General features: G+C 40.5%; 1 protein-coding gene across 1 annotated transcript in view; it reads right to left on the bottom strand.

The window, feature by feature from the left end:
* The window catches only part of NLRP10 (NLR family pyrin domain containing 10), a 28,018-nt gene extending 20,084 nt beyond the window's left edge, over window positions 1-7,934 (bottom strand). The window contains exon 1 of the mRNA XM_031653302.1: window positions 7,730-7,934. The gene's annotated coding sequence lies outside the window, so the exon portion shown is untranslated. The remainder of the gene's footprint in view (window positions 1-7,729) is intronic.

Here is a 7,934-nt window from a genome sequence, read left to right on the forward strand (position 1 = left end):
AAGTTGGGTGGATCACTTGAGGTCGGGAGTTCAAGACCAGCCTGGACAACATGGTGAAACCATGTCTCTACTAAAAATACAAAAATAAAAAATAAGAGAGAACACAGAAAAGTGAACCAAATAAAAATCAAAAATTAAATAAGTGAGTTTTTCTGGCCAGGCGCGGTGGCTCACACCTGTAATCCTAGCACTTTGGGAGGCCAAGATGGGCAGATCACGAGGTCAGGAGATCGAGACCATCCTGGCTAACACAGTTAAACCCCGTCTCTACTAAAAAAAAAAAAAATTACCTGGGTGTGGTGGTGGGCGCCTGTAGTCCCAGCTACTCGGGAGGCTGAGCCAGGAGAATAGCGTGAACCCGGGAGGCAGAGCTTGCAGTGAGCCGAGATCACGCCACTACACTCCAGCCTGGGCTACAGATCGAGATTCTGTCTCAAAAAATAATAATAATAATAAATGTAAGAAATTAGTCCAAATACTCAACATAGAAAATGCAAATGGACTAGACTTGCCAAAGCAAAGAGAGAAACAGATCAAATAGTTTAAATATTTAGTTATATGTGTTTATAAGAGTTACACCTCAAGCATAAAGATATGGAATGGTTGAAAGCAAAAAAATGAGGAAAATATATGTGAGGAAATTCTAATCAAAGGGAATCTAGTGTAGCTATATATTTTTTTATTTATTTATTTTTAAATAAATAAACTATGAGGTAGGTACTAGAAGGTCAAATATGAAAACAACGTGATCCTTGCCTGAAAAGATGTAGAGTTTAGTAAGGATAACAAACAAAGAAACAGATCATTTATCCCACTTTAGAAGCAGACAAAAGAGGAAATTCACATTTTAGGAAGAAAGTATAGTCCTGAAATATAACCAGTCTATTTTTATTTATTTTTCAAGACAGGCTAACCCTGTTGCCCAGGCTGGAGTGCAGTGGTGCAATCATAGCTCACTGCAGCCTCAAACACCTAGGCTCAAGCCCTCCTTCCACCTCAGCCTCTGAGTAGCTGGGTCTACAGGTACACACTACTACATGTGACTATGATGTAGCTATATTAATTTCAGCAAAATAGACTTTAAGACAAAAGTATCGGCCGGGCGCAATGGCTCATGCCTGTAATCCCAGCATTTTGGGAGGCCGAGGCGGGGCAGATCACGAGGTCAGGAGATCGAGACCATCCTGGCTAACACGGTGAAACCCCATCTCTACTAAAAAGACAAAAAATTAGCCAGGCGTGGTGGCACGCGCCTGTAATCCCAGCTACTCGGGAGGCTGAGGCAGGAGAATTGCTTGAATCCGAGAGGCAGACGTTGCAGTGAGCCGATATCGTGCCACTGCACTCCAGCCTGGGTGACGAAGCAAGACTCCCTCTCAAAAAAAAAAAGGCAAAAGCATCATTAGGGTTGAAGACAATCAATACGTAATGGTAAAGGTCCAATTCACTAGAAAATTTTAACAATTCTAAGCATATAATAACCTAATTCGATTCAAAGTACTCAATATGTGGTAAAAAAAAAAAAAAAAAAAATGACAAAGTTACAGAGAGAAACTAATAACTCCATCATTACATTGAGAAGATACTAACCTTCCTCTCTCAATTGTTGCTAGGTCAAACAAATAAAAAAGATCAATTATATATAGGCTAAAGATCAGAATTAGCAAGCTTTACATAACAGACTTATAGAGTTCTGTGTCCTAAATTTAAACGATAAACATTCTTCCAAGGTACACCTGGACCACTTGATAACACACTTGGCTATAAAGTAAGACACAATTAATTTTTAAAAATAGGTATTGTATAGATATATTCTCTGAAAAAAAACAAAATTAAATTGGAAGTTATTAATAAAAAGATAAAGAAAGATGAATTATAGCTTTTGTTTATGAATAGAAAACTGAGTATCACAAAAATATCAGTTCAGCTCAGTAAGTCTTTAGCGTCAATGCAATCTAATCCATCAGGTTTCACAAACTTATCCTAAAATGTACAGGAAAGAGCAAAGGGTAAAGAATAACCAAGACTCTTTTTTTTTTTTTTTTGAGACACAGTCTCGCTCTGTCATCCAGGCTGGAGTGCAGTGGCACGATCTCAGCTCACTGCAAGCTCCTCCTCCCGGGTTCACGCCATTCTCCTGCCTCAGCCTCCTGAGTAGCTGGGACTATAGGCGCCCGCCACCGCGCCCGGCTAGTTTTTTGTATTTTTAGTACAGACGGGGTTTCACTGTGTTAGCCAGGATGGTCTCGATCTCCTGACCTTGTGATCCACCCCACTTGGCCTCCGAAAGTGTTGGGATTACAGGCGTGAGCCACCGCCCGGCCTAACCAAAACACTTGAAGAAAAAGATGGCAGACAAAAGGGAGAGGCTGCCCTGGATATATTCTAAAACTAAAGTAATTAAGATAACATAATATTGGACCTGCTCTACCGGGTTTCAAAACTAATTCTAAAACTAGAGATGGCGATACATTCTGAGATATTGATTGTTAGATAATTTTGTTGATGTGTGAACATCATAGAGTACTTTCGCAAACCTAGATGGTATAGCCTACCACACACCTAGACTTTATGGCATAGCCTATTGCTGCCACGCTACAAACCTGTACGACAAGTTACTGTACTGAATACTGCAGGCAATTATAACACAATGGTATTTGTGTACCTAAACATAGAAAAGGTACAATAAAAACATGGTATAAAAGTTTTTTAAAATGGTGCAAATGTATAGGGCATTTACCATGAATGAAGCTTGCAGGACTGGAAGTTGCTCTGGGTGAGTCAGTGAGTGAGTGGTAAGTGAATGTAAAGGCCTGGGACATTACTGTATGCTACTGTAGACTTTATAAACACTTAGGCCACACTATTTTTTTTTTATTTTTTTCTTCAATAATAAATTAGGTTTTAGCTTACTATAACTTTTTTACTTTATAAACTTTTTAATAATTTTTTTAACTTTTTGACTCTTTCATAAAAACACCTAGCTTAAAACACACGATGTACAACTACACAAAAATATTTTCTTTATCTCCTTATTCAATAAGCTTTTTTCTATTTTTAAATTTTTAATTTTTTTTTAACTTTTTAAACTTTTTGGTTTAAGACACAAACACATTAACCTAGGCCTACTCAGGGTTAGGATCCTCAGTATCACTGCCTTCCACCTCCCTCTGGAAGGTCTTCGGGGCAGTAACGTGCATGGAGCTGTCATCTCCTTGGATAACAATCCCATCTTCTGGAACACCTCCTGAAGGACCTGCCTGAGGCTGTTTTACAGTTAAATTTATTATATATAAGTAAAAGGCATATTCTGTAAAAAATAATGATAAAAAGTATAGTAGAGTAAATACATAAACTAGAAACATAGTTGTTTATTATTATTATCAAGTGTTATGTACTATACCTAACTGGATGTGCTATGCTTTTATGCAACTCACAGCACAGTACATTTGTTTACACTAGCATCACCACGAACATGTGAGTAATGTATTGCATCACGATGTTACCATGACTACAACACCACTGGGAAATAGGAATTTTTCAGCTCTAGTATAATCTTGTGGGACCACTGTCTATATGTGGTCCATCATTGACCTAAACCTCACTATGTGGTGAACAATTGTATTTCTCCTTTAATGGCACAGTAGATGAATAGGGAAAGGAAGGACAATCCAAAAAACAGAATTTAAAAATCCCACATAGGTTGAAGGATTAAAACAATACTTTAAAAAACATCAAAAATATGTAGACAAAATGCCTGTCTCTGATATTCAAATAGGAAGAATTTCTTAAACCAGACTCAAAAAAGTCCTAGCCATAAGATAAACTATTGATAAATTTAACTACATTAAAATTAAGATCTGTTCTTCAAAAGACACCTTAAGGAATGTGAAAGGAAAAGCTGAAAAGTTAGAGGACATATTTGTAACATTTATGACTGATAAGGGATTAGTATAAAAATATGTACTGAAGTCCTTTTAAAAAAAAATAAAGAATTCCCTCTCAAAAATAAATAATAAATAGAAAACAACTTATAGAACCTAGTAGAAAACAACCTAATAGTAAAGCATACAGAGAGATTTTTTAAATAGGATTCAAATATATATGGCCACTAAACATATGAAGAGATTTCAACCTAATTAGTAATCAGGAAAATGGAAATTAAACACACAAATAGATACCATTAACTATCCATCCATTTTTCCCAGTTGAGGGAAAAACTAAAACATGACAGTTTATTCATCAATGGGAACTTTTATATACTGTTAGAAAAACGTGTAAATTGGAACAGCCTCTTTGGAAAACAAGTTTGTGTTATCTTGTAAGTATGAATATTCACATATCTCACAACCCAGCTGTCTTAGTCTGTTCAGACCCACACATTGAAATGAGACACAAGATATCACTGACTGGGTGGTTTAAACAACAGAAGTTTATTTTCCCACAGTTCTGGAAGTTGGAAGTCTGACAGCAGGTAACAGCATGGTCAGGTTTGGTGAGGGCTCTGTTCCTGCCTTGCACATGGACACTTTCTCGTTGTGTCCTCACATGAGACACAGAGAAAGACTCTTTGTATAAGGCCACAGGCGTATTGGATTAGGGCCCCACTCTTAACAACCTCATTTAACCTTAATTACCTCCTAAGACCCTATCTCAGATATAGTCATATTGGGGGTTAGAACTCAACACAGAATTTTGAGGAGACAAAATTCAGCCCATACCACTGACTCCCAGGTGCCCAAGAACACATACATAAAAGGATGTTTAAAGCATCAATTTTCATAATATCAACAAATTTAAGCAAGCCACATGTCCACCAACAATAAAATAGAAAATAAATTTTGGTATACTTATACAAAATACTGTCATACATCAGTGAAAATGAAGAATGAGCTGCAGTTCTATGCAACAACATGAATACACATCAGTAAGTTCAAAAGATTACTACTTTCAGTATGATATGCTTTATATTGAGCTCAAAAACTAGCAAAATTCAACAATGTATTGTTTAGTCATACATATATATTTGAAATAAAACTATCACTTTATGCAAATGATACATACAAAATTCAGGTGAGTACTTATTTCTAAGGGTGGGGCAGTAAGGCAGTGAAATATTGGTGGTTATAACTCATATTGTCTCAAAAGCCAATTGTTAAATTTTTAGGACTTTTGAGGGCCCATTGTTAAACCACTGGTAGCTTGAAATCAGCTATGGTGGGAGTATTTACCCATGGAAATTGGCGAATACTGGAACCAAGAGGCTAGTTGTTAAACATTTACTAGCATACCACTGAATGTAAGCTGTTGCTAGTGTTCTAGTCCTTGGTTTGGGTAGTAGGTTCTGTTCATTATTTTTTAAATGAACAAGGGTTATAGTTCTTAGTTTAGTTAGTAATGTATGTTCATTATATCATTTAAAAAGAATGAATGAATGAAAACAAAGAGGTTCATGAGTGGACCCAAAAAGTGAGCATATTGCGAACCAAGGTGTATGATTGTTACAATTGTGTGCACCTATGGTAGGGAAAAAACAAAAAGAGCATTAAGTTCCTCCATCTGGGGGATATCAAGCATCAAAAGAATCTCTACTGATAAATGAGGTTAGTATATACCTGGAAGGTACTATCCCACTCTCTGAGAGCAACACACCAGCTTCCAGGAACGAGAGGATGGGCCCATCCAGTCCCATGGAGGTGAGTCTCCTTGGCTCCCTCACCAAGCAAGCCTCTCAATGATCAAGCTCTAGGCCAGAAAAAGTGGACGATATGATCCATGCGACAGGCACAGAAGGAGCTGGGGCCACACTATCAGCACCCACCATGTGGTCGCGGTTCTTGAGCCAAACTGGGTCCAGCCTCTAAAGTAGCTCAGGCAAGAGGGGCAGCTAACACCAGTAACTCACATTGTTTTCCGCCCCACCCTGGCATAATGTCAAGGAGGTTGGCCAGGCCTGCTGCTGTTAGAATGGAAGGAACCTGAAGGGGAAGGAGTTAGGGATGGACTAAAGTTAGCAAGCCAGAGAAAGAAGCAGCACCAACTACCAAAACAAGGGAAAAGGAGGAAAGGCTAGAGGTGGGTGTAGAAATGAAGATGTGGAGGTCAGAAATCAGAGAGCTGAGAGAAGGGAATCTCATGTCAAGTCAGCCAGAATGACAGTGGTCTTGGGGATCCTGGCCCTTGGGAGCCCTGGAGACAGACAGATGCTACATGTGATAGGTCACCTGGTCAGGTTGGCTCCCTCAAAAGGGGTGTCGGACAGGGTGGCCAACTAGTTGGTGGGGCCAGGTTCCCTTGATAACATATACCATGCAGAAAGCAGGTCTGAAGTTTGAGGTCTGTGACGCTATTGCTTTCAAGCTGTGTGGCAGCGTTCCTTACCACCCCAGTCTGAAAGAGCCTCCAGGCAGAGGGGCCTTAATTGTGCTAAAGTCCACATAGAAAAGGAATGAGACTCACAAAGCCTAAGTAAGGTGCTCAGCTTCCTGTAAACAGCTGACATTGGCAGAGAGAAACTGTGGGAGGCAGCCCACAAGCCTGCCCATGCCAGGCCATCTGCAGAAGGATGGGGTGGCAGCATCACAGGGCATGGGCCAGCTCTGCCCCCTGAGGGAAGCCTTAGTAAGTCCCAATTGACACTTGCTGCAGAGTTGTGGTAGTGTGGGCTCTCCCTGGTGGTCCCCCCACAGTTTAAGCTGTAGTTGAGCTCCTTTCATGCCAGATGGTCACCGAGGAGATGGGATAGATACATCAAACTACAGGTCCTAACTTTAATATGGCCCTGGCATATACGGCCCTGGTCTTTTCAGGCAGGACTGTCAATCATGTTGCCAGGACAACCAGGAACCCACATGTGATGGTTAATCCTATGGGTCAACTTGACTGGGCCACGGGGTGCCCAGACATTTAGTCAAATATTATTCTGGGATTGTGAGGGTATTTGGAGATGAGATTCACATTTGAATGAGTAGACTGGGTAAAGCGATTGCCTTCCCTAAGAGTGGGTTCATCCAATCAGTTCAGAACCTGAATAGAACAAAAAGGCTGACACTCCTGTGAATAACAGAGACCTCCTCTTGCCTAACTGCTTCAAACTAGGACACAGGTCTTTTCCAGCTTTTTGACTTGAATGGAAACATCAGCTCTTCTTGGGGTCTCAAGCCTGTCAGCTTTCAGTCTGGAACTTATACCACTGGCTCTCCTGGGTCTCCAGATTGCTCACTGCAGATCTTGAGACTTCTTCCATAATTACAAAAGCCAATTCCTTATAATAAATCTCTATCTATATATATCCTGTTGGTTTTGTTTTTCTGTAGAACCCTGACTAATACACTCATACAATACATTGCCCATCTACATGGGGACAGTCTATTTTCTCTCTTCCCATACCTCTGCCCTTTTCCTGATGAACCCAGGCCCCAGAGATCTCTCATCCAGCCACTGAAAAGCCGGCATTTGGGATATACGCACTCTCATCCTGGCCAGTCAGCCTCCCAGAAAGACCACACCAACCATCTGTACTCTCCTGCTCCTGGGCTATGTTGCTGGAGAAAAATCACAAGAGCTAGCCAGATTCTCGAGCTCTCCAGGCTCAGTGGGTGCTCCCATAATTGATCAATGCCTTCAATAGCTCACTCTCAGACCCTCCTCCTAACACTGTCCATTCCCCCGAGGCTTATCCCTGCCCTTGCACTGCCATTTGCGGCAAGATCACCTTGCCTCAACTTACCTGAGAAAAACGTCATTTGCAGGAGGTTCTGCAACTTCCCTCCTCTCCCCAACTCAATTTGTCTCTGCTTCTTCATCCATCTCCTTCTCTTTCCTCCCAGAGAGAAAGGTCTTTAAGACATCGGTATTGTTTCATGCGTCCGTGTGAAGAGACCACCAAACAGGCTTTGTGTGAGCAACATGGCTGTTTATTTCACCTGGGTGCA

Source organism: Papio anubis, chromosome 12, assembly GCF_008728515.1.
Source record: "Papio anubis isolate 15944 chromosome 12, Panubis1.0, whole genome shotgun sequence".
Classification (NCBI taxonomy): Eukaryota; Metazoa; Chordata; class Mammalia; order Primates; family Cercopithecidae; genus Papio; species Papio anubis.